At 41.7% G+C, this 27,807-nt stretch overlaps 1 protein-coding gene across 28 annotated transcripts in view; it reads right to left on the reverse strand.

Moving 5' to 3' along the window:
• EPB41L3 (erythrocyte membrane protein band 4.1 like 3) overlaps positions 1-27,807 on the reverse strand; it is a 141,621-nt gene that overhangs the window by 94,503 nt on the left and 19,311 nt on the right. For 12 of the 28 annotated variants that reach the window (XM_064656307.1, XM_064656376.1, XM_064656323.1 and 9 more), the window contains exon 1: positions 1,111-1,263. The exons of 3 other annotated variants lie outside the window; for them this stretch is intronic. The gene's annotated coding sequence lies outside the window, so the exon portion shown is untranslated. Of the gene's footprint in view, positions 1-1,110; positions 1,265-1,551; positions 1,651-27,807 lie in introns of those variants that run through there. 13 more of the 28 variants (XM_064656247.1, XM_064656240.1, XM_064656255.1 and 10 more) reach the window with 3 other exon arrangements.

Genomic DNA, 27,807 nt, shown 5'->3' on the forward strand with positions numbered 1-27,807 from the left:
AAATCAAGGCAGCGCAAGGCCGGATGAGGATGCTTTGCTACTGCGATCATCATAGGAGTGCGAGTTTGTAAGCTTCTCGGTATATCCGATAAAGTTTCACTTCTGAGTGAAAGATGGGACAACCGAAAAAGACAAAATGCTATTCCAACCACCCACCCCAGCCCCTCTCCGGCCACCCAAGGGCGAGGGGCCGCACCCGGACCCGCTCAGCTCGCCCGCTGGTCGCACCCGCGGCTTTTCTATTCCCCTTTCCCCAGAGACCTGACCGAGCACCGACACTTCCACACAGCACTCCGCGGGGCCTGGCGTGGGGATGGGGAGGAGTGCGAGGATGCAGCGCCCGGGCCGCGCTCCCGCGCACCTGGAGCCCGCGCCGGGCCGGGTGGGCAGGGACGCGCCGTCCCCAGCGCGGGGCGGAGCGGGGCAGCCCCGGCCCGGCGGGGCCCCTCGCTGCCGGCCAGGAAGGGGCCGGCGCGCCGCTGCCACTGCAGCGGTCCGGGGCTGCGATGTGCTCTCCGTGCATAACCACACCCACCGCATTGCAGAAGCCACGGCCCGGGCCGGGGTGGGGGGGGTGAAGCCCCCCCCGCCACCGCCAGTCGCGGAGCCCCGGCCGGGCCCCTGCACCGCCCAGGTGCTGTGCCCCCCAGGTGAGCGGGGCAGCGGACACTCGGGGAGGCACGGCCCCGGGGGGGGCTCAGAGTGCGCCCTACCACGCCAGACACCCCCCCACTCTTCCGCGCCTCTGCCGCCTACAGAAGTTTCCCACAGAAATGCGTATCGCCCTAAAAAAATTTAGAATTGCAAAGCGCCCCCCCGCCCCAGACCCCGGCAGAGCTGCGGCGGCAGCAGCCCAGTCTGTGTGTCCCTGCGGAGCCCCCGCCGCCCTCCCCGCTCTGCGGGGGGCACCGCTCGCTGCCTACCCCCGGCGCCCCCCGGGCAGCCCGGCCGAGCGCACACACCGCCGCCCCCAACTTAAAAATGGCTCCTAAGAATGATGTGTATATACATATATAATGTATATATGCACACACACATATATATAAATAAATACGTATATATTTAAAAGGAGGGGGGGGATGCAATCTGCTCCCGCCCCCCCAGGCATACCCTCTGCTTCCCGCGGCGGGGAGGGCGCCGCAGGCAGCGATGCCGGAGCGGCGCGGAGGTCCCTCCTCGGCGGCGCGGAGCGGCGGGGACGGGGCGCGGGGCAGCTCCCGGCGCGGCGGCGGCGGCGGCCACGCGTCAGCAGCGGCAGCGCAGCCCGGCTCTGCCCAGAGCGAGCCTCCGCCGCTCCCCAGCAAATCAGGGCTGCCGAGGCTTCTCCGGAGAGAGGGAGGGAAAAAGGAAAGGGGAAAAAAAAAAAAAAAAAAAAAGGGCAAAAAAGCGTACGCCGCGGAGAACGGCAAAAGCTGGATGCCGGCAGGGCTGTGGAGCCAGGCCCCCCGCCTGCCCGCCTCCCCGCCTCCCCGGACCGCCAAGGGCTGCTCCCCAGGCACACTGCAGGGAACCTACCCCCGCACCCCTCCCGCCCGGCACAGGGATCCCCACCTGCGTCCGGAGAAATCCGGCCGTTTTTTGGCTCAGCTAAATGAATCCGTCTATTTAGAGAGATGAGTTTAGCTGCTGCAGTTGCAGCCAAACGCCCGCGATGGAGAGGCTCCTCGTCAATTTAAAAGCAGCAAGCTGTGTGCTGGCAAGGTCTAGCTTTCAATTACACTAGGGGGGTTTTGATGGGGAGGGAAGTTACCAGCTTTTTCAATTTTAATTTCCAGTGACAAACTCCATGCTCTTAAAATCTGAACCCTATTTCCCTAACAACATAGCCAAAACAGAAAAAAATAAAATGTAGGTCCTGCTACATATCGGCTCCCAATCTAAAAAGGAAACTGTAAAACTGAATACGACTTTGGAGTTCTCACTCCAGTACAGACCACAGCATTACCACATGTCAAAAAGTATCAAAAATTTCTAGTGCATATAGAAGTAGTTTGGAAGCGGATTAATCCTACTTGCACCATTCCACTTTGGTAAGTATGTAGCTTCTCTTAGAGCTCATAACTACTACACGGTTGGGTTTGAGACTCTGATGCACCATGGCACCCAGAGGAACTACTTGTTTGCTTCTCCAGGGGACCAGAAGCAGCTGAACTTGCTCTTTTCCAGAGGAGTAACTGGCCACAGGAAGGGCAGTGATGGCTTGGCCTGCAGAAGAGCGACAGATCGACACGTTCTCATGCTGCACCTTCAGTACTGGTACAGCACAGTGAATAAAATGGGCTTTACATAGGCCCTTTATATAAGGCATTTTGAGAGCTCCCAAAACTTATGAGATCCAAATTATACTCAGGGCTCTGATATGAATTGGGAGAGGTAAGGGGGGCATGAATATCTCCTTTAATTAGCAGCATCTCTGGGGGATTTAAGAAGAGTAAGAGGTTTTTATAGTAAGCAGCAGCATACAATTTCTCAGGTCTGCAAAACTGTGCTGTTCTGTATTTCGTGTAGAATCATAGCCAGACACATACCCCACTCTTCACCTGCTATGCAGGAGTGCCACTTAACACATCTGGCACACCCATAACGTGCATAAAAGGGAAAGAGACTTCAAAAGAAAAATGTGTGCCATCAACTAAGAGAGGGCATAACTCTGGTCATGTCGTTGAAATAACAAGACTTGCACATTCTTCTCCACCAGGAGCTCTGGAAACCATCACGAATCACAAGGGAATGGACTTGACAGCAAAGACACAGAGTAGAGTTAACAAGGTTTGATTTGGAAAAAAAAAACAAAAACAAAAAACAAGAGGAAAGTAAAAGAAGGACTGAGTTGGTCTGAGTCAAATTGAGCCTCAAAAGAAGCTAGGAAACTTTAGAAATCTTTCTGAAAAAAAACAGGAAGAATTTACTAGCTCAACCTTTGACAGCTCTTGCACTCACTGCCCATTACATCACTTTTAAGCAGAGATACATTGCTGGAGCATTTGAGTTACCCAGCCACACTTGTTGTCTTTAAGCAGTACTTGCAGGTAGATTTGCCCCATAGTTACACTATCCTCTGTGATCCCTTTTGTGGTTATACTGCATATATAATGTCATCTTTCACCTGAGGATCTAGAAGGCTTTCAGCATATTGATTTAACTTCAAAATATAAAGTGGTATTAATAGGTTGCTCCTACAAGCAGGAAATCTTTGCTACAGATAAAAGGTAGCTGGTACTAATCTGAGGTACTAATATGGGCCCAAGTTTCAGAGTTCTCAACATTCACAGTATTTTTAATATTTTTTTTTCAACTTCAAATGTTACTTTCTAATTCCAAAGTGGGTTCGTTGTCCAACTTGCCTTGACTTCTGTCAGATGGGAACTCCATGGAAGTTTAGGTTTCCATGAGTCAACAGCTTTTAATATAATTTCTCTTTTTAAAAAAAAGGTATTTTCAGTAATTTATAGCAAGCCTGAATCTATACTTTTCTCTCACAGTTGAGAAATGTGAATAATCCCCCTGCACTTCACTGGAGTTATTCCAAGTATTTACACAAAAGGAAGACCGGATGACAAGTCCAGGTAGCACTAGAAGAGACTGATCTCCTGCCTTGCTATGGGACAATAATTTTATTTTTGCTGCTTTCTCGTCTTTCTGGAGGTGATGTTTCAGAATTGAATGTCAGGAGCAAAGGGTTCTGTTTGAGTTTCTATTCACATCAGACTTGGTGCAGCCCAAAATAGTCCCTTCTCCCAACCAAGGGCAGTTGATGCATGTCCGAATTGCTTCCGTGCTGGTCTGGAAGCCAGGCTGTCCCCAGCATCCCATCCTTTGGGGAGGGAGGCACATAGCTACCGAGACACCAGGACACAACTGTACAAGCAAGAGTCAGAGTCACTCAGGAGATCGACACATAACTGGGGAAATGGATAAAATAGGTGGCAAGCTCTGCCTTCCTTTCTCTATACATCCATCACTTCTGCTATTCCAGTTTCTCCCTTTTGGTGAACACTTGCAACTCGCTTGGGAAAGCCCTTTAAAGGGAGGGAGGGAGGGAGGGAGAAAAAGCCAGGGAAGAATAAAGGCAAAGACAGCCTCTGACATGAAGCAGGTAAATTAGAGGTGGAGAAGGAGAAGGTGCCAACACACACACACACCCCCTTCCCCACAGGGTTCCAGTCAGAGGCAGAGAGCCGTAAGGAAAACAGGCCTGTGCAGAGCATTTGGCCACTACAAGGACTTTTTTTATAGGAGAGAGGATTGGGGAGACACACGGTCTCTGCCAGGAAAAGATGAATAGGCAACCCTGGAAGAACAGGGACAAGGATTATTGCCCAGCTCTGGGAACTGATGCCTAAAACATTCTTGTGATTCCCTAATTGATTGGACATGGCATTCAAAATAGCACATTACAGAAAAGCAAGACACAAAAATGCTATCAAACTCGGCAAAAGACTGTCTCAAGTCCAGCCAATGATGAATTAGCACTGAAAAATGGAAAGTACTGTAAAAGTAGTAGCATTAGTACAGCATTATTAAGAAGATACTTCTTAGCAGACAGGAGCTTGGCAATATCTGTCTAGACGGGTAGATGGGTTTGGAGTCAAACTGATTTTTTTTTTCAATTTCTTTTTTATTATTACCGTATTCACTTCCATTTATTAAAAGCAAACTGTTCTGCCCATGACTCATGCAGCTTAACTTTCTGCATGGCAATGAAACAAAATTCTCATAATTAAGAGTGATTACTGTGAGCAGATGAAGGTAAGATTTAGAAATCAGACCAGATCTTCTATTTCTGTCTTCCCTCACTGCAAACATAATGCCCACTAATTGGCCAATATTACCATTGCCTTCAAATATGTAAGTAGTAAACCTTCTGGTGAGATATCCCTTAGTACAACTCAGTGACACTGCAGGTCAGATTTATTCTTGGCACCGGTTTATTAACCTCAGTGAAGAGATTTATTTGGTGTGCCGTCTGAAGTAAGTCTCACTCTGCCATTCAGTGCCAAATCCACCCCATTTTAATACTACTGAAGGAACAATCAGCAAATTTGGCCCCAGTGCTTCTGCAACTGAAATCTTGCCTGTAGAAGATTTACTGCAATTAAGTCAGCAACTGCCTTTTGCGACTTTCATATCTGTAGCTACTTTCTGACTGAGAGCATTAACTGGATTATCGAGTGATTACCTCCTGTTGTTCTCCAGCCCCACTGTGAACCAAAGGTAGCCACATTTTAGGGATACACAATGCTTTGGCATGTACCTGAGGCTATGTTCAAAACATACAAAAGTTAGTTTTCAGACAGAGTAATAAACTGAAGCTTTTAATCTCAGTTAAGATCTTATTTTTTTTTTTATTTTGTTTATGCATAATCATTGCTATGGTTTAACTGTATTCTGATCTAACATACACTGACTACAGGAAACTCACAATACAGAAGATGTGCAATATGCAGTTATCGCGAATTTATTTGAATTTCAGTAGGGTTCCTGAACAGCCTAACAATGAGGGAGGCAAAGACAACTCTCATTTTCTATTTGCAACTCTAAGATTGCAAGCTTCCCAGATGGTAACCATGTCTATGGAGGTCAACACAGACCATTTCCCTTTTACTGTGTTGTTTTCTGTTGAGTCCATCTATTTCAGTCCACGAAATTCTGGCTTTTTGTTTTCATTCCCACAGTGCACGTTGTTTTGCTCTACTTTTGGGGTGTTAAATAGGAAAGCCTTCCTTCTTCCTTTTCCATACCATTAAACCCAGTCCTGCATTTTAGTTACAAAACTGTTTTTAGTTCTCCTGTGTCTTCTTTTCATCTAATTCAGAGAAGGATTTAAGCAGGAGTTTACCTTGAGCATAAGCTCAAGTCTCATTGAGACAAAGGAGAATCAATGCTTGTATTCATGAAGTACTACGAGAAATAGAAATGTCACCCTGAATCATAACTGCCTTCTACAATCCCATTTTAAGATACCTCTTTCTCATGACACCTCTAATAAAACAACTCTCGGTGGCCAAGTTAATAGGCATAGCCCCCAGCTGCTTTTATATAATTTGTCTTCATTAGCTGCAAGATTTACCAGGGAGGGAAAGCACTTTAATGAGTGTTTGCATAGCACCCAACACAGTTCAACTCTCATCTTAACGAAGGTTAATAGCAATTAGGGAAGCACTATAGGTTCTTATTTAAAGTACAATGAATATTTATGCTTATCATCACACTAAAATGTTATTGAGAAGAGGTAAGAAGTCCTGCTCAAATGTGAACACAATTATCCTTTATCTGTATTGTCTTAAATGCTAAGATGTCACAGATTGCTTTCTTTAGTGGTATAAGAATTACTTTAGGCTCAAGGATTCCTTAGAATTAAAATATTTCTGACCTGGCATGTCTAAATAAGAACTTTAGGTTCCTTGGCTATCTTTCCTGTCAAATTATACCTCTCCATCTTTATTCTCTCAAAGTGACATAAAAGTAGAAAACCCAGATCCAATGTTTGTCAGTAAGTAAACTCACAGAAAGGGAAAGGGCTGATGTTTTTAATCTACCAAATATACTTACTGGAGGAAACAAGAAAGCAAAACCCCAATATATACAGTGCAATTTCTCCATCTCTAGTTAGAAAAGTCCACAGTTGTTCCCAGTACACCACCTCATCTTGCTCTTACTTCTTTCCTTGCACAAAACTTTACTGCAGAAGTGGCTGCTCTTCACAAAGGAAGGACCTGGGGCTGTGCCCGGTGGCTCAGGGCCCACCCAGCCAGATGTCGCCTTGCTCCACACAGCACGTCCCTGGCTCAGTCTGCCACATTCTCCCAGTCAGTTAAACATCTGCAATACCAGCAACAGAAAAGTCTCCATCATTCCCCTGATTTCCCAGCTGCTCCTTCCCACCTCTGTCCTGCCCCTTTCACTAAGACACTACAAGTATTCATTAAAGCCATGGGGAGAAATAGGCAAACCCTCTCATGTTAAAGCTAAAAAGGGAGGAGAGGTGAGAAATCTGATCAATTCCTCACCACAATTCCCTGTGAGATCTCATCAATATGAGACGGAGGAGTGGGTGGTGTGGTATGACATGAGCAGTGGAGATGATGGCAACGTCACACTGCTGCCTCTTTTGGGGCCTATGCCAGCCTGTGCTGGCATCAGATGGCAGTGTTGGCCAACAGCCTTTATTTATGTGAGTAACTGCTCAAAATGATACCACTAACCTTCATTTCCCACCTGAGAAGGGCTCCTAGGGGCCAGCCCACCTCCAGCTAACAGACAGTCTCTGCACACAACCAAGAGCTCCTCCACCTGATGTTTATAGCTGCTCAGACGCATTCAAAATGCACTAAAACATGCTTTAATTCATATTACAGTTTAAGTCTCACATTCAATTGATGGGACACTGCCAGTAAAACTGAAAGTAGTGAGGAGAAACCCATCCCTTCCTTCTGCTTCAACAGCTTACTCCCCCTGCTACTCACTCTCACTGTCAGTATTCACAGAGAAAAATCAGATCCAGGTTTTCTGTGTTTTGCCCTTGGCAAATACAGTGGCATACCTTAAAGTTAGGTGCCCTGCGTGCACCCAGTAAATTGTATTGTGGGATAGAAAGTAGCACATTCTACTGGTTTCTTTCTAACTGAAATGAAACCAAGCGCCAACTGGACACAGACCTGAGAAACAAGCCTGGGAGATCTGGGTTTGTATCTCTGAAGGGTAAATCCTCTTAATAGCATGTAAATGATACTGTTACATTCAAATGGGGGAACGGGAGGGGGGGAATGAAGGGGAGATCAAACAACAGCAAAACAAACCATCATCTTCAACTCACAGCTTTAAACTAAACAAGTTTCACTCACCCAAATGACAAATGGTATGTTTTTGTCCCCTAGGCACTGAAAACTACCCAAGAAAAGCATCTCAAGCCTCTCACCCTTTTGAAAAGCTTTTTAAACTTTGCAAATAATGAGTATCTTGAACAGCTTCTCACAATGTAAATGTTTAATTTATCCCACATCCCCTGAAACAATAATTTTAAGACCAGGTTTGCTCAGTCACCACCAGGCGCTGCTCCCAGTCAGCCCGAGTGCAAACATCTGTCCAGCTGCTCCCAGAGAAACGCACCCACAGCCCAAAGTTGCCAAGCAACACCCTCGATGCCTTAAGCATCAGGCCAACTTGACTGCTTTAAAAAGTTACTTGGAAAAAGGCTGATAGGAACACACAAGCTTTCATAAGGACCCTGCGTTTAAAAGAAGAGATGCTCTGCCACTTTCCAGAAAATTTATGGGTGCACAATTAAATAAATATAGCAACTCCTGTCATCAACTCCAAAAAAAAAAAAAAAAAAAGAAAAAATTTGTGTGCTAAAGTTTCTAATGTTGAAACTAAAACCTAAACAAATATTCAGGTTGAGAAATTTATTTCCTGGGCAGCAACAGACAAAGCACATACTGCCTTTCCATTCCTTACTCAACTCCAGGAACAGGCAAATATCCACTTGGTGTCCTGGGGGCTGACACAGCACCACTGGAGACAGCTAAAGGCAAGCACATGTCATTGGTTTCAAAAGAATCATTAAAATAATGTATTTACAAAAAGTCTGTGAACTAAATAAATCCAGGCTGCATTCTTCCCCATATTTGAACTCATTTTGCTCAAGCTTCAGGCAAATTATTTCCAAGGTTCACTTTAACACATCAATCAGAGAACCCAAGTACCCACACTTACTAAAGTTTTAATGCTAGCTCCTCTCTCAAAACAAAGTAACAAACAGAAAAAATGAGACTGGAATCTCTGCAACAAGATAAAATCATGCCAACAGTGTCAGGGCTTAAAAACAAGTCTGGTCCTCAGTTTCCCAACTTGTCTGCTCAACTCTGATGAGACCATGGTGACTGATAGCATCAGTTTGCACTTTGGTATCTCAAGCCATCTGCTTAGGAAAAATTTGCAATATCCATTGCACCTATTAACAAAAGTAACCAGACTTCATGCTGTTTGGAATTTTGCTGATGTTTGAGGTGCCAGGCAAGGGCAATAAGGTTGGAAAAGGAGTCTTTTCAGTTTAAGACAGTGCTTTTACATGACAAGACTTATATTTGGAAAAAGTGAGTGCTACAAATATTTTCTCAAAGGAAAAACATGGTGGCATTGATATAAAACATTACATTTACACAATATGCAGCACACAGTTGTTTCCTTTGCAATTGCAAGAAAATTCTGTAATTCAATTAGTTTGGAATAAAACGTCCCAAACCCTTCCAATTCTGACTTTGTTGTTGAATCCATTTCTGGAGGTTTGGGCCATTTCACTGCTATTTATACAGCATTTATAGAGCAGCTAATCTATAGCCTAAAAGTTATTTTTGGCAGAAGAAAGAAGTTACAAAGAAACGCAAGCAAGCCAGATAAATGAAATCATAAAACAGCCTTCAGAAGGTTCAGATGACTTCAATGAGTTGCTCTCCTACTTTCCTTTCACATTTTGGGGAGAAAAATTGGGAAGAGGAAAATTAAGTATGAGAAAGGTTGTATTCACAGGGTTTTATTGCTGCTCCTTGTTCTCTACACTCCATCCTTACCCCACCAAGCCCAGTGCTCTGAATCTTTAGACATTTCTGCAAGGCAGGAAAGAGCATATGCAGTAGCTCTATGCATGCTGACAGGCAGCACTGCACATGCTGATTGTCTATCACAACACATGCCTTGATTAATCAAACGGGCTACCTGTCTGCTATGGCCACACAGGGCATTTAACAGCTGAGCTCCTGCCAAAGCAAAACATGTCCCTTGGAGAGACAAGGTTTGCCTCTAGACTATCCTAGACCACCATGGCTACACCACCACCACACCTCTTTATTTCTCACACCACTACCCAGGGTGGATTTGAATGTGCAGCATCAAAGACGCTGAAGTATCGTCTTGTGGTGTAGATGCTCCATGTCTTTCCCTGCACCACCCACCCTCTGCTTTGCATTAGGCATACAAAGTCCTGCTCTATTTTCTTTTCTGGGGGATTCTGCCACTCTTTGAAGGAACCTGAAAGTGATTACACTGATGAATGATGAAATGTGAGCTCTTGTTCTCATGTTCCAACCAAGCGAAAAGGCAGGAGATAGAGTGGTTTATTCTTGGAGAACTCAGCCTTGAGCTTCCACCACAATTGTGGTGACACATTTCTTGGGTTGCAAGAGTACCAACACCCTTCAGAGAGCAAAATCTTTTTTTTTTTGAAAATGAAAAATTTTGTTTGAAATGAGCTTCAAACAAAAAGTGTTCTCATGTCATCAGTAAATTCCTAACTGCCAGGTTTTGGGTTTGTATTCCTTCCTCCTATTTTTAATGAGCAGCAAATCATTATGATCATAATAACAACACCAATAATAATTTTAAACACCAACTTTTAATGAAAATTTCTTGGAATTATATGACAAAAAGTCTAGCCTTTGAGAGAAATAAATTTTCTATACTCCACAACACCCATGAAATAAAATACTCTAATATATGTCCACTATGATGATTGAAGTAAGGACTTCTGTAAGCTCCTCAATGGTTAACGTACAAAGTAAAGCAAAGTGAAATTTTGTTTTTCCGTAACTGACTGTGATCTTGAAATGCGCGTGAATTATAAGGTCTCTTGCAAACACTGCATCATCAATATGGATATTTTATTCAGTTTCCTTCTTCAAAGCCCCTCTAAAGCTAAAATTATGTTCCCTGTTATTTATCAATTTTATTTAGGCTAATCAAATAAAATTTTCACTTTACAACTTCCCAGACATCCCATTATGTGGTGTGTCTAAAGTTTGTATAGAATTCATCAGTCAGTGAATGTAGTAGAGCAACGTTCACCAGGCAATTACAGCATCTGAAAAATTTGCCATAAAACAGCAGTTACCATGCATTATATACATGCAAACTGAGTTATTATGCTAAGATTATGTAGCATGTTACATCTTACTTTCTTATCTTTTAAGTCCTTAATACCCTCAGTTTCTGTACCAAGAGTACAGCAACTGCTTTTAACCACTTTTTTTTTTTAATTAACTCTTTTAGTGCCTGAAACCTATAAAATACTTGCATTGCGTAAGGAAAATTTCAGTTATTTTTACTTATTTACAAAAGAATAAAGTGATGAAAACTAAAGACACTTTTAAAACATCTACCGCAGTTGTTTACCAAGTGTCAACTGACTAAGTTAAATCTAAGGAATATTTTGGGTCAATTTTCTTAGCCCACAGAAAGTAGTGATAGCTATACTTAGGCATTCCCAAATAAGCCACAGCTTTACATATGTGGAACAACTGTACACTGTGTGCACAGAGATGACACACTGGAAGTGGAGCATGAGAGAGAAACAACAGCTACTTGTAACCACGCAGCCAACATTGAACCTGGACAAGCCCAGGGAACATCTCCATCTTCTGGGCCAACAAGCTGAGACTTGTAGTGGGAACTCAGCTCTGCAACTGCCACGCTCAAGAGCAAGGGGGCTGGACAGATGAAGAACACAGCCAGTGTCCTGAGCAAATAATACATGCTGGAGCATGACTCCAGAGGATACCAGGATCACATCGCTGGAAGATTATATTTTAAGTACTGGGATGTTATCAACCTGGTTCATTATGAAGGACCAATAGTGAATCTGTCTTGAAAAATACAAGTTCTGTGGAATAGATGAGCTGCAAATACTTTCAGACTAAAACCAGCTGAAATTCTTACCAGAGAAAGCATTTTGAAAGCATTGCAATGTAGCAGTTATTTAATTTTCAACTGTATTGTATATTCTCTCTCCCAAATTTCTGATGTTCTTATACTTGTTTCTATACCAGGTTCTCTTTATATACATATATTTAGGGAAATAAAAAATACCAAGTCTTTTTGAGAGTTTCAATTTCCCCTTCTTCCTCCCACCCACATCTGTACATCTCCATTTTGCTTAAGCCTTATGGCTCCAAAGAGCAGTAAAGTAACTTGTGGAAGGGAAGCTGAGTGTTGTAACAGTCTGCTACTGGAATGAGAAAACAAACATAGAAAGGAGAGGTGGTATGAATCATGCTGAGACATGTGACATTTTTAAATCACAACAAAAATAAGTTTGAAAAAATTTTTAGTTAATAATAGCATCGTATAACTCAGACTCCCCAGAAGACAGCCAGTATTTGGACCTGTTCTTATCCAGGGTTCTTACACCTCTGTAGACTACAATTTCCTTTACTTTTTGTAGTCTTCATTGTACTATGATAAAGTTTACTTTTTAGTATAAAAGAAAATCAAACTAATCAGGTGTATGAGAATTAGAAAAACAATCAAGGCATTTTGTCCAAGTGTTCATTATTACACTGGGAATGCATCCATCTACTTTGTATTATGTTTTCTACTAAGTGATTTTAGGAGGTGCTATCCTCAAGTTATTATAAGTAATAGTGGGATATTAAGAAAAAATTCTTCACTGGAAAGGTTGATAAGCATTGGAACAGGCTGCCCAGGGAAGTTATGAGATCACTGTCCACAGAAGTGTTCAAAAAACATGTAGATATGTCACTTATGGACATGTTTTAGTGGTGAATCTGGCAGTTTTAGGTTAAACGAACAGGTTTCAAATCCGATTTGAAACCTGCACTGATTCTCAGCACGTTGGCAAGAGGAAAGGAGGGAGCAGGCAGAAGCAGCCCTGCCTCCTCCATATGATTTTCTAATGCATATTCTGCTCTCTGGCAGCAGCTGATAATGATATCGGATTTCACAAGACCGCTTCTCTGCCTGAACAGTTGTGTTGCTTATAAGACTAAGAATTAAAGCAGCATTATAAAACACACAAATAAGCAGCCTCTCTGTCTGTTTGCACATAGGTTACCCATTGGTGGTACTGAAAGGCCTTATCTCAACACATTCTTTTCCAACCAAAGCACTGAGAAACAACAGAGACTTTCTAAACCTCTGTTTGAAAATCTTATCACTCACTCAACAAGAGCCTTAAACAGACTATCCCAGGAAGTACAGCAGAGGTGGAAAAAAAAAATAAAATCAATTATATCTATACAATTTTCCACAGTAGCTTTGAATAAGCAAAGGTGATACTCCTCCTGCAGAGAGGTCTGATCTCAGCAGTTCAGTGAGTGAAGTCCTCGGCTATAGAAAAGGATGGGAAAACTCATCAGTTTAATGATGCAAGGGTGTCCCTGCCCTGTGTGGTCTGATATTCCTGGTGGTCAAGCCCAAGAAGTCCAACAGAAATACAGTGTTGAAGAGAAACAGTGCATTGTCTGACTGCTCTGTTTTACAAATTAGACACAGACAATTTTAACAGCTGTACAGCTGTATACATATGTACTGGGGAGAACTAAAATCTGACTCTATCCCTTTATTTGTGTTTTACCCAGTAGTAATGCTATATTAATTGGAGAATTTTTAAAAATACCTCTTTTTTCTTTCTTACAAATAAATGGAAAAAAGTACATTCAAGAGAAACAGCTACATTATGCCTAGTAATGAACTAACTATTACAAAATACATACTCATCCCAAAAGTATTCTAGCCTAATATTACAGCCCATTTGATAATTTAATTCAAATGAAGACAATATTTGAAAATTACACACACACGCTTGCACATAATATGGGTAGTTAGTGCAATTACAATAATTTCTCATCCAAGTTATGTGCACAGTTGATTTTTTGTGTGTCTCTCAGCATTAGATCCACTAGACCTCCCCATTCCCCCCGCAGCATATGAAGGTCAGCTGCTTTTAATACCGGAAATTTAGTGAAACATCTTGGGTTTTTATTGCATTGAAACTGGTTTTAGTCGGAGCAGCTCACAGTTAAATGGCAGGCAGAACAAGTAAATTCAATTAAAATAGCTCTGAGGCAAAAAGGAGATGAGTGTATTACGAAAATATAAATGGAAATTTAAATGGGTGCTACAAGAGCACAACCAGGCCAGAACACAGCCCCAGTCTTTCCTTCTTTCATACCTGTGTTTTTCTCTAACTATGAAAAATATTTTTAAATAGGCTGTGCCACTTCACTATATCTTATCTTGGCATGCAGTGAGCAGACACAGAAGAGTCAGGTTTTCACCAATCCTGCAACACCAATCCTTTCTTGCAGAGGAGAACTTTCAAAATGCATGGTCTGAAGTATCCTGCTTTCCCAAGCTTAATTTTTATCCCCTGCCACAGAGAGAAGGCACACAGAGCACCCTTTCTGCAGGGTGTCAGGCTGAGCGCAGCCAAGGCAAGAGCTGCCACTAGCCTCTTAGGGAAGAGAAAGGGGGGTGCAGTCCCCACAGCTCCCAGGCTGCTCTGCCAGGAGCTTCACAAATGACCCTGCAAGTTATTCACAGATTCACATAAATGGCCACATAAGCCTTTGTTGTTGTTTTAAATCACTGCAAGACACTGCTCCACATGAGGTCAAGGGCAGCATAACATTTTCTTGGGCTCATCACTCAGGACCAGAGTAGTTTGGGACCTCTTCTCTAGACCTTGTTTTATTCTAATGAATTCTAGAGAAGAACATCACCCATGAACTGTGCAGCTGCCTGCCTCCCCAGGAGCCTAGTCCTCTGGACTAGGGCTCACCTGTGCCTTGCTTTGCAATTAATTAATGCAATTCCTTCCCTTCATCATTGCTTGTGGTACCACTTTTATTTCCCAACTGCAGAACACTATCTAGTTGAGGGAGAGTCAAACCCTTTTTAGTCCCACCAGATATCAGACAGTTCTACATTACACTGAAGAGAAGCAGGAATAAAATTAACATTCTAATTATATTCAACAGTTTCTGTGTCTCTTGATGAATTTTTACCTTTTTTTAATTTTTAAATCAACTGTATATGTTTGCATAACATCTACACCAGATCTTAACAAAAATTTCCTTTCAATGGGTCTGTTACCACGGTAGCTGTGATGTGCAGTTATATCCCTCTGCACCAGCACTGGATCAGACAATAGAACTCATCCAAATTACCAATTAAGTTCTGTTTCCTTGACTTTTCCACAAGTTTAAAAAAAAAAAATCAGTCATCAAAGCAATGTTCAAGTAATACACATGTTATTCAAGTTCAGACTCAAAGTTTTACTCTTCAGAGCTAACTGAAAACAGGCATTTTCTGAACTAATGGGAGTCACACAAAGTTGTTTGCTGTTATTTTTTTTTCCTTTTTTATTTTCTTAGAATCAAAGTAATGTGTCTTCAAGCACAAATATTTTACTTTCTCAAAACACGCCCAGATTTTCCTTGTGGTTTGTACAATAGTCTTAATAATTGGAGAACTAATGGACTTGGGATGAAGATAGACCTCAGGGACACTGAATAAAATCTTTTCTGTCCTTAGTACCATTTATTATTTGGGCCACCTTTTTTAAAGAAAGATAAAACCTTTTTCTCCTATATTTCCTTTTTTTTTTCCCCCATGCCCTATTTATTTCACAGTTGTAGTGATCCCTTTCAGATGTCAATATGAAAATGAGAAAATTTTTTCCATTAATACACCTAAGTCATACTATTAGTTCTTCTCCTGTAGCATCTCAGATCTCCATAGTGAAAAGAGCTTAAGCACACTATACCGTGTACACATCAACAGCAAGTAACCCTTGCTTTAGATAGCCAGGATTAAGACCAGAAACAGGACTAAAGTGAAATTATTTTGAAACTAAACCCCCTTTTCACAGTGAATCCAAGCAACTTCACATTTCTTACATGTAATTATGTTTATGTTGTGTCTAGAGCAAGTGTAACTTGGCAGGAGTGCAACACTCAGCAGACAGATATGGCAGCGGGAGAAAAGATAGTAACTCTAAAAATAAAGGCTCCAACGTATCATAAGCAGGAGCCAAAATTCAGAAGAAATATATATTTGCTATCAGTGACGTTAAAGAGATGGTGGAAGCTCCTGCAGCAGAAAGGTCCACTTAAACCCTGAAAGACAATTTTACCTTTTCCCTGAGTGATCTAAACAGGACAAGCTGGACTTCTCCTTTTACATCAGTAATGCTGAGGATGCAAACAGACCGAGAAGCTTCAGAGGAACATGTCGTTAAAGCCAACACTTACAACAGAAAACTGACCAAAAAAAATAGGAACGTAATTTTATGGGTAAAATTACCCACCAGAATACATTAGCATTACACTGGTCAGTACTTCAGAAATGCTAGAATTAAGTTGCCTTCTACTGATGCACTATGTCCAACCTCCTTCTTTCTCTTTTTTTTTTTTTTTTGACCAGGAAGGAGTTGCTGCCTTATCCAGTGGAAAAGGTGAAGAATATTTAAGGAATTGAGTTATGAAGACAGAATTATCAATTTCCTCGCTTGCTTTCCGGTGGTACTTAACACTGATAAATGAGCACTGCAATAATAGCCATCAATACCGATAAATCACCATCTTTCCAGCCACATTTTTTACACAGGAGACTGAGCCACACACATTAGTGTCAAAAGCATCCATCAGTTTGGGATGCCCAACTTGTGCCACCCAGGGAAGCGTGCGAACACCACTTGGTATCTTCTAGCACAATTTCAATATTTTTCAACTACATCTCTTTTTTTTTTTTTCTACTGTGATTCTCAAATTACAGCTCAGACCTTAGAAAAGGGAAAATTCAGATAAGTGACATACCATCACTAGGGAACTCTGGGCTAACGGATAGAACTGAATGGTCAATCAAGTCAAGTCTGCTACTGCATCACCTGCATTGCCTCGTCCTATTTATCACAGGCCTTCTGCAAAATGTAAAAAGCAGGCTGACTGGTTTCTGAGTATACCACTAAATGAGTCTTGCCAGGAAAAAAGCAAGATTTTTGCTCCATTCCCTTCCTCTGACTTGTTTCTTTCCTTCCAGTCCCTTCCTCTGACTTGTTTCTTTCCTGCTCCCTTCTTTTTCCTCCCTTTCTGATCCACATCACACTCTCTACTCTGAGACTTCCCTTCCGTCCAGACCTAGTCTTACCAACTTGTTCAAATCCTCACTAAACACAAACTTTTTATGCAGTACTTCACTCAGTATGGCCTTGTCAAAAAGCCACGCAGCCTGCCAGACTAATAGGGTTTGCCAGAAAGCATGAGATTAATAGAATTTTTGACAAAGGACTGTAAAAATATTTTAATACAGGTAAAACCATATATAATCCTTTCATTCCTGAAAACAAGGTTAAGATAATTTTGACTTGGTAAAAAACAAATCCCTTCTCTTCCATTCCAAGTGAAGCACACACTCCTTTTGGATAAAAGAGTTAGCTGAAGTGTTTCAAATCAGGAATAGTTATGGGCTGGAAAACAGTTTTCATGAGAAAGACCAGACTGGCAGTCATTCCTGCTAAAAATCAAAGAGTTCATAAAGCATAGGATTTTACTTGAATCACTGAATAATTTGGACTGGAAGTGACCTCAAAGTCATCAAGTCCTATCTCCTTGCTGAAGGTGGGGTTAACTTCAAAGATAGATCAGGTTGCTCAAGTGTTTATTCTGTCAAATTCTGCATATCTTCAAGTATGAAAAGTGTGTATATTCTCTGCACAACTGTGCTGGTTTAAAGGTAAACCAGCAGGGGAAATGAACTCAACTCAAAAGAGAGATTATAAGTCAGAATAACAATTTAATAAAATAATACAGTAAGTACAATTATACAGACAAACAATTGGTTTTAACCCACAAAACCCAAATGTATAACCCAGCACCCTGGGGCATGAACAGAGTGGTGTTTTTTGGGCCCCCTGAGTCCAAAGGAAAAAGAGAGGGGAAAACCTGTTGGTGAGAGTGCTGTTGCAGTCTGGTCAAGGGTGGTGACTGCAGTCTGGTTGAAAAGTGGTGGTTGCAGTCCAGTCGAGAGTGGTGGTCTGCAGTCTGGTAGAGAGCGGTGATCTGCAGTCTTCCTCTGGATCCCACGAGTGGTTCAAAAGGTCCCAAGACTCCAAGATTATATAACCTCCAGTTCAGGCAGGAATGCTCAGTACCTCCCTCAGGGCAGGGGGTTCTTTAATGGGTGTGAGGACAAGAGCAACTCCTATCTCACAGGCCTCTTAGCGCCTAGTTTATAGCCTGAGGAGTCAGGCTCTATGTGCAGATGGTGTAAACGGTTCATTGATAACAGTTTCTGGGAAATGGCATGGAAGGCTATAGAATACACAGTTTTGGGTTACACCCATACAGTGATGAACTGGGCCCAGCTGTTCTAACTAGGACAACAACCTGTCCTGATATTTGATCATCCTTATTGTGAAATTTGGTTATTTACACCTAGCAGGAAATCCCCTTGCTGCCACTTTCAAGATGACTCTGAGCCCCCTTATTTATAAACCATTTGTAAGATTCCCCTTTAACAATTTTCTTCTTGAGGATATATAAAGCCACACTTCCCACCTCTCTTGGACTGTCATTCTACCCTTCAGCCTCCTTCTTATTTTGATAACCCTCATTCTAAAATGGAAAATCTTTTTTTCTATGGGAGCAGGACTCAAAATGAGGCCCAGGACTCTGGATACAGCCTGTTTATTCCTGATTAGGGGGCACTTGTCTTGACATGCCTGTCTATGCTCTTTTTAATCATCATGGACATGGTTTAGTGGTGAACTTGGCAGTGTTATATTTATGGTTGGACTGAAAGGTCTTAAGGGTCTTTTCAAACCTAAATGATTCTATGATCTATGATTCTGTGGTTGCCCTTCACTGCTGACTTACATTCAGTTTGTCCACCAAAAGGACTTTCCTGCAAAGCTGTTACTGAGGTAGCCGTCCCCAGCTTTTGCTTATTCCCTCCTAGATGCAGTTCTCTGATTTTGCTAAGCTTCACAGGGTTGCCTCCCAGTCTACTAATGAAGTTTTCTGCAGTTCTCACTATTTCTAAAAACTTCAGGCCTTTTCATGGCACTGTAACAGTGAATAGAAATCACTTACTAAGGGAAAAGGCTTTGGAGTGTAAAGTCACCTGACAGGAATTCCCATCCAGATCTGGACCCTGGCACACCTTTTAACAGCTTGTGCCCAAGCTTAGGACTGAGACACTTCTGCTCAGCCAGGGAAAGGCTCAATACCCACTGCTTTCAAAGGCAGCCCCAGCAATGCAGTGGAAACTCTGCTCATGAAGCCTTCTTTAGAAAAGGTCCCCTAACCACCTTCCCACAGAAGGGACAGGATATGTTTATTCGAGCATCACTTCTGGAAACATTAACTACTCTTATGAGAAGGCACACAAAAAAATCAATGCAAGCTATGAAGCACGAAACCAGATGTGCAGCAAGGAGAAATGAAGGAACTTTTGAGAACAAAGTGAAGGATGTAGAATTGACAGGTTTCTTTTTCCCCACTCCTCTGAGAAGAGCAGGAAGCTGATGGATGATTTTTTGAAGGAACATCTTGTTAAAAATGTTGGCAACACATCATCAACTTTTAGGGTCTACTTAATCAGTTAAAATGGTTGTCTCTGAAAGAATCAAATTAATATTAGACATGAAAGATGAAGAAAAAGCAGGAACCTGGAGAAAGGAATAGATTTAGCTGACTCATCCCTCTGAGAATCTTGTTTAATTACACTTTGCCCACAATGGAGAGAGAATTGTTTCTCAAGTAAAAAGTTCATGGAAGGTAAATCCATCCATCCAACCATCCATCACCACTGAAGCAATGTACTGATGATAGAATGATAATTGCCATCTAAGTTCCTGCAATATTTAGTTGAACCAGTAAGCGATGTGACTAGTTCTCCCTGTGAAAGGGCTAGTGTGTGGCCCCACACTGAAACAGCTGATGGTGATTTCAGCTGGGATGTAATCACCTGCTCAGGCCAAGGGCATTGCAGTTGTGCTGGTTGTCCAAAAAATAAGCATCCTTGCTTTGGCCAGCTTTGCTTCCTCATCGTCCTTTGCCCCTTCCGAAAGCATCAAAGCCCCATGTGCTACTATCCTAGGGGGTTTTGATATGATTGCATTTGCTATCTCACCCTCTGCTAGAGTGGTGTGAGGGGCTGCCCAGATTCCCTGAACACACTAGCAACAGCATGTGAACCTCACTATCTATTCTTGACACGTTTCTACTGTGGAACAAAAAATAAAAAGAAAAAAACCTGCTGGTTGCTAGCAGTTCAGTCACAGTTGTGGTTACTGGATTGGATGTCAGGGTCAAAAACTAGATGCCAAAAACACCGAGATCTCATGCTCTCAGTAGGGAGCCAGATTCTCATCTGTCTCAAACTGGCAGGGCTCCACACTGACAGTCTGGTTCCCAGTGTAAATGGGCTACAAACATGCTCTTTGCTTCATCTGTGAGGCTTGGGGTATCTTAAATTTGACAGTCATTGAATGAAACTTTACTCTGGAATTGAGAGGCAAATTATCAAACTGACTTGTTAAATTATATTTCATTAGCTGTAGGAACATTGCAAACGCACACTTTGTTATTTGAGCCTTCAATCTGATTTTGTCAAGACTCACTGTACAATTTTCTAAAGCAAATTATTCTGAAAGGTTGTGCAAATGGCATAAAAAGCAGCAATAGAGTAATGACTTTCTAAGCAATAGTCAGGGGTAGTGAGAATTAATTTTTTTAAAAACAAAAAAATCAAAATTTCCTAAGGCTTCTTAGGTCAACAGTTCTCAACGGCTTCATATGCAACCAGCATATTCTCAGCCCAAAGGTGTAAATCCTGAGGAACATTACGGGAGACCTTTGCACTCCTGTTTAGAGGACCCTCAGCGAGCTGTGATTTAATATGCACCACAGTGAAAGAACTTCCAGCTGCCAGCAGAAAAGGAAAAGAATTGGAAAACAAAGTTCGAATTACTTCTGTAATTCATCAGTTAGGTATTAAGGAAAAGAAAAGAAGAATGGCTGATTCAAAGCCTGTAAGGAATCACTAGGTTTAAATTTACCTCTGCAGAGAAGGAAATCACATCTGGAGTTTATATTAACTTTTTCCACAGAAGCAGAGTATATTCACTTGTGAAATCTTAAACAGCATGAAATGAAAGTTACATAAAATAAAATTTTAAAAAATCATCTTCTCATAAAAAAATTTTGAAAATAACATTTTTAGTCATCGTAAAGACCAGGGACCTACGAAACTCCTTAAAAAAAATTTAACATTCTGCTTATTCACTTCCCAAAATTATTTACAACTCCCATGAAAACCAGGTTTGAGAACCTTTGCTGCCCCTTACTAGTGGCGGGAGGGGTGTGGGCAGGGAACCCCAAACCTTAAGTTCTCACTCTAGTTTGAAATTAGTACAAAGTGCAGCAAAATAACATCCCTACAAAAGGTGGAAATTTATTGTGTAAATGAAAAACCTCTGTAAGTGCCAGACAGCCCACGAGGCTCCCACCTACTTCAGGATGCCCCTGGGCTATCTATGGTTGGAATGGACCCTACATTGGTATCAGACAAGGATCTCTGCCATTTTTGCAAATGTGTATTTTCATAGGCATCATGGCCACACACCAGAGGAAGGTTTCGGTGACAGCAGACAAGAGGCATCTTCTCCATCCCACATCAGACCAAGCCACAGAATCATGCAAAATACAGTACATTTTAAGCAAGTTAAGGTTTCTGATTTACAGAGATGTCACTGTCGGATTTGGAGCACAGGAGGTTCCATACAGTATCCCTCCCACAGCCTGGGCACCTGCTCTGTGCACAGACTCCAGCGCTGTTACGACCCATTTCAAAGCAGCTGGTGGATAAACAAAATGAAGCACCCACACTGCATAGCCCCAGATGCTGAAGGGCTGCCATGCCCTCGCAGATATTTCATCCACGGTTCCTGCCACCAGAGAACATGTCTCAGATCCACAGCAGGGAGGCCTCACTGAGCAGCCAAAACACTCCTGTCTGCTCGTCAGCAGTAACTGAGGGGTGGAAAAGAATTATTTTGAAGTAGCATAACCTAGAAATTTAACCCAAGCCTCCTGAGCAGGAGGTTGGAGGATTATTCCACCTCACCAAAGCCATCTTTGTTTTCCTGAGTGCCTCCTAACCCACAAAGTGTGTAAAATACATTGCCTTCCAGTATTATAAGCATGATTTAGTTATCTATTAAAAACAAAAAAACAAAGCCACTCCCATCCCATCCACCACCCCACCATGCCCCCCAAAATAAAGTAAAACCAAACACAACCCAGTAAAGAGCTCTGCCTTTACTAAGAACAGAGAGAATCCAATTCTACTCACCAGTGGAGTACTATGGAGTGAAAAATATCAAAGCACTGAGTTTTTACACTATGAGGATGAAGTTTATAAGTTCAAGGTGATCTCTTTAGACATCTTATGCCCATTTCTCTTAATGTGTTTGGTAAAAACATCATGTGTATTGTATAGGACAAAAAGGCAGCCTAGAACAGTCTACGTGCAAGATGTGAACAAACCAGTTCATCATCTCAGTCATGGTAGTGGGGGGAAATTTTTGCACATGAGGAAACAAAGTACTTCCACAAAGTACTTGGAAAAGAGCATGCAATAACCAGCTGGCCAACAGCAGAGCTCTTTCAAATTTACTTTTCAATAGAAGTCTTCATAGTAGCTTTTCAACAAAATTCACTTCCCTATATTAATTCATTATGAGTTTGAGATGTGTAGAAACTTGAGAAACAAAAATAATTTAACTCTTAAAACAAACTGCAGAAAAAGACCTGCATATAATCCACGTTAGTACTTTTAAAGTACACTCCTCACATCTCACAATCAATTTTATCTTATACTCTCATTCCCTTTCCAAAATTCCCACCACCAGGGATAGAACATGTATCAATATCATAGAAAATACCATTGTAACATACTCCAGAAAAATTAAATTAAGAAAGTACATTTAACTTTTTCCCAAAGGATGCCAGGGAGCACAAACCAGTTACCAGAGCTGTCACAGGAATAGAGGTTTCAAGGATCTACACCAAACCTGCAGGAATGTGAGAGCCTTTCCTGTAGCCAGCTGGCTGTCAAAGGGTGATGGATTACTTGCTCAACCAAATTACAGGAACAACCAATTTTTAGGTGATTTGTTTGATTTTAAATCCTGATTATGACTCAAAACAACCACCCTTAACATCAGCATGGTACCACCGTAAGAGACTTCATTAGGATTTGTGCTTCCATTAGACAAAAAACCCTCTCCAGTAATGTCTGTGTAAAAGCAGCTGCACTTTTCCAGGACATCTGCTGAACCCAAGATTAAACCCGAGCCTCTGTCCAGTCAGACCGACAAAACAGTTTCACACAAAGGAATTAGGAAGTAGAGAAAATCCTTCATCTGGGGAATCCATGGAGCTGACCCATGGATACCTTTTCTCCACTTGTATGTAATAATATATTCCTATATACACAGCCAGAGCACACTGTTGGAGAACATGACATTTTTTTATTAGTTCTTAATGTTTTACTGTCTGTCCATGCAAGGATAGCCTCACAGTTCATATCTCATCAAATGTGTAATGAGCCAAATTATTCTCTACTACTGTAAATCTGTGAAGGTCCATTGATCTCATTACAGGAGAGCAATTTACACTTGCAAAGAGGGTGGGAGACTACTTCTAAATGAGGAAAGAGAACAAAAACCTTAATCATGGGAAGCCTAACTCAGGAACAAAATGCATGCAGATCACTTCCTTTTTTTTCATCTGAACAGCTATATTTACAACAAATATTCACAGTAAGGAGTTAAATAGTGTTTAGAACATCTTACTGAGCTTCTGAGACTTTGACGAGACTCTGCAGTGTTTGTAGAGTTGAATAAAGGCAGTTTCCTTCCTCTGCAAAGCCACCAACGCCTGGGACTCACTTGGCATTCCTAAAGCATTCCTCCCTCCGTGATAATAGCCAGGGCCACTGACCACCAACTGCTCTATTTGCCTTCTCCCTCTGCAGCCACCACGGGTGACATCCACCAAATGCAATGCAGAAACCTGAGCAACACCTCTGCTAACGTAATTGCCAACATGTCTTGTGGATGCACTCTGTGCACGTGTTTTATAAATTTGGGGCAGGTGGAAGGATTTAGGAGGGAATAAGAGATCTAATCTCTCTGCCATACATTGCCTGATATAAACTTTTTAAAAAAGAAAGGAAGGAACACTTTAAAAATCAAATATCAGTGGACTTTATGACCTGATGATTTGTTTAGATTTCCTCTTGATATATGATAACATGTCTTGCTACAATATAGGCTAGGTAGGAAAACACATTTCAACATGGAATTATAGAAACTGCTTGTAAGCAAACAAGTAGACACACCAGAAAATTACTTATTTTTGCATCACATATTAATAATTTTCAAGCATATGAATCTAAAGGCATCATTTTTTAATTAATATAATGAAGAGCTATACCTATGAACTTGATTTATTATTTAGTATACACAGACTTAGTCTTACATTGAAACTTTCAAACCAGCTCAGTAGGAGTTAGTTAATTCTAGTACACAGCATGAAGTTAAAATAAAAAAAGAAAAAATACAAATGGCTTCCACAGGCATAATGCAGTTTATTTGGCAGTAGTAACATCTCACATATAACATTTTAAAAAAAATGCTTGTATAGCTGCTTTTGACTTCCCTATTCAGCCCAGAAAAAGACTGAGAAGATGCTGAAGGAAGATAATTAACTAGCAGGAATCCCTTCCAATGGTCCTCCCAGATGGTTGTTATTAGGAGACACAAGCTTGCTCTGCTGGGCAAGAAGCCACAGACATCGTGCAGGATCCTATAGATCTCTGGGAATGGGATAGTAGGAAAATAAACAGTACATTTGTGGGTTTTTCTAGTTGTTTTTGGTTTGGTTTATTAATGACTTGTGCTGCTATAGTGTCCTCCCATTGACTACTGCTGCTCTGACCAACAGGCTATGTTGAACTATTACTTTCTGAGAGACCCACAAAAAGAGACAGCTCTGTTTCAAGTACAACCTAACCCAATATTTTGTGAGAAATATAGTTCTCACAAATCTCTAGCTAAAAACAAATCATAATAGTAATAATAACACAATAATAATAATAAACAACATCACTGGACTCAAAGCACACCATCCCAGATGGAGAAAACTTACGGAAGAAGCTGCAAACTATGTGCAGAAAAGATCTCGCCCTGGCCTATAAAAGAAAGGATAAAAGATCTCTCTCTCAGTATAAAAGCCCAACCTCCTGCTGTTGGGGCTAAGTATGTTTGGATTTGATTAATAACTGCAAAATGCTTTTCTCTCCTATACAAGAGCCTGTTAATGGTTTATTTCTTCCATTATCAGGAGGAGGTATGTCACTGCATGAAGGAGCAGCAGTTGCATCCCTCCCAAATGCTGCTTTCAAGGCAGAGCTTGCAACTAAGGCATCAGAGACAGAGCTGGTTCCTGGGACACAGTAAGGTAAGCAAGAAAAGCCCACAGATGCCCAGCAAGCCTATAATCAGCAGTCACTGCTTTTCTCTTAGTGTCACCACAAAAGGGAGCTTTAAGAAAAATAAAAAGCTTACAAGAGCCATTCATGAATGTGGTACTGGTCTGAAAACTTGACAGCTATTAAAAGTCCTTTTCTGGCTATATTTTGTACAGAAAGCAGTGGAAAGGATAACCTAGAGAAACTGTTTGATAAATAAAAAGAAGACTAAAACACAGAAGAGAAGAGGGTTACTCTGTATTTTATCAGCTGTCAACCTGGAAGAAACATCCAAGTGAGATCTGAGGCATTGCAGAAAGAGGGAGGGAAGGAGCTGGACCATGAATATGAGACAGTGACGGCAGGAAAGAGAGTTGAGAGAAGGGTGCACTCCCGCTGGACTGGCAGAGCTCCAAGCTAAAACCCTTATACCAGAATAGGAGAGAATTTATTTAATCTGAAGAGTCAAAATGGTTGTACCCTATCTGCCAGACACATTCTACCACACTGTTACTGTTTTTCCACTCAGTGGTGACAATAAAACCTGGGCCATCTCTGGCCTGCCATTTAACCATACTCAGAAAAAAAACATTTCCAGAAATTAACTAGGATAGGAGCAAGCAGCAGCACGTCACAGGGAGGTGGAAGGGGAGTAGTGTTTCATCAGCAGTTGTAATATATTTATTCAATACACAAGTAGATCTTTATGTTGCTGGCCAAAATACAACTCTTAGTGCAAAATATAGTACCCCCATCATGGATGAAAGATGCATTTCCCTAATGTTGAATATGCAAAATGAAAATAAAACTAATTAAGCCACTGTACTTCAGTGTATTCATATTCAAAAAATGCAGGGAATTTGATATACTAAAAAAATATTTACAGAATAAATGTGATGAGCCAGAAACCTAATGATTCTCTTGTGCCTGGACATAAGAACAAATCTAACTGCATTAAAATGAAATAATTAAAATTTCTTCCAGTAAATGTGAACATTTGGAAAGTACAAATCAGTAGCTAAAATGTTAATCTTATTCTCCCCATGAGACATCACGTACATATCTAAGGTTGGCATCAGACATTAATTACATTTACTAATATTTTGTAGAGGTTAAAAAGTGAAAGCTGTCTTTGGTGACCACTCTAGACAGCAACAGCAAGCCAAATGGCTCCACTTCTGGGACACTTCCAAGTCAGTTCTCAGCCTATAACCATGAGACACCTCAAGGTTTTCAAAAGGAAGTTCACTTTTTAAAACTGTATTGCAGCTTAAAAGAGTTGTCCTAGTAAAGGATCCAAATAGAAACAAGCTTTCCTATGCTACTCCTGGGGTCCCAGGCCTTCTGTTTCCATTCCAGTCTCAGTCAGAAAGTTTCAGTGGGTCTCCAGCCCTCTGCTTCAGCTTTAGGAGAGCCACAAAAACCAGAGCAGGAGGAAAATTAAAGAGCTGGTAAATGCAAACATAGCATTTAAATTAGAAAAAGTGGGATTCGAGGGAAGAACGGGAACACAGGAAACCATCCAGCCACTTTCGAGACTGTGCCAAGAGCCACCAGCCTCATCAGCACAGCGCCCCATGCAGCTGCCCATGGCTAGCAAAGAGGTGGTAAGAAAAAGGATGAAGTCAGCAGCAAGGTGGGATCCATGTGGCACAGGGCTGAGATGACAGGCAGAGCCCTGCTAGAGCCAGGAGAGTATGGGGAGGCACCTGGGCTTCCTGCAGCATGACAGGAGGGCGTGGAAGGACAGCAAGAGCAGGACATACTGGGGAGGCATCAAGCACAACAGTAAGTGGAGGTCAAGAGCAGTTAATCAGGAAGCAGGGGAAAGGTCCAGAGGAGACACCTGTATGCAGCAGGGTGGGAAAAGTGTTTTTGAGCGTTGTAACAAAGCAACAGGTCAGGCAAAAGCACAGCAAGACTTCAAGGGGAAAGCCCATCAAAGGATAACAGGTGCACTTCGGGGGACAGACTGCATTTGTCAATAAAAGGGTTCCCTTTTTCTGTCTCATTATTTCTTTTATTAATAGTACCATAGATGGTTCAAGGATTTTCTTTCCTCCTTCTTTGCATCAAGCATTAGGAATTTATAGGAAGTAGTATTTTTCCAAAACAGCTTGGGAGATAATCATAGAATGGTTTGGGTTGGAAGGGACTTTAAAGGTCATCTAGTTCCAAACTCACTGCCTTGGGCAGGGACACCTTCCACTAGATCAGGTTGCTCAAAACCCCATTCAACCTGGCCTTGAACACTTCCAGGGATGGGGCATTAATGGCTTCTCTGGGAACCAGTTCAGTGTCTCATCACTTTAACAGTAAAGAATTTCTTCCTAATAATCCAACAAACAATTATAAATTTGCTTAAATTCAAGCATGTATGAAGGCCTTTTGAGATTGAGACCACTCACAAACCCTCTCTTAAGCAAATGTGGAGTATATGCATGAACACTGCCTAACTTAATTGCATGATAGCCT

The sequence above is a fragment of the Pseudopipra pipra genome, chromosome 1 (assembly GCF_036250125.1).
Source record: "Pseudopipra pipra isolate bDixPip1 chromosome 1, bDixPip1.hap1, whole genome shotgun sequence".
Taxonomy (NCBI): domain Eukaryota; kingdom Metazoa; phylum Chordata; class Aves; order Passeriformes; family Pipridae; genus Pseudopipra; species Pseudopipra pipra.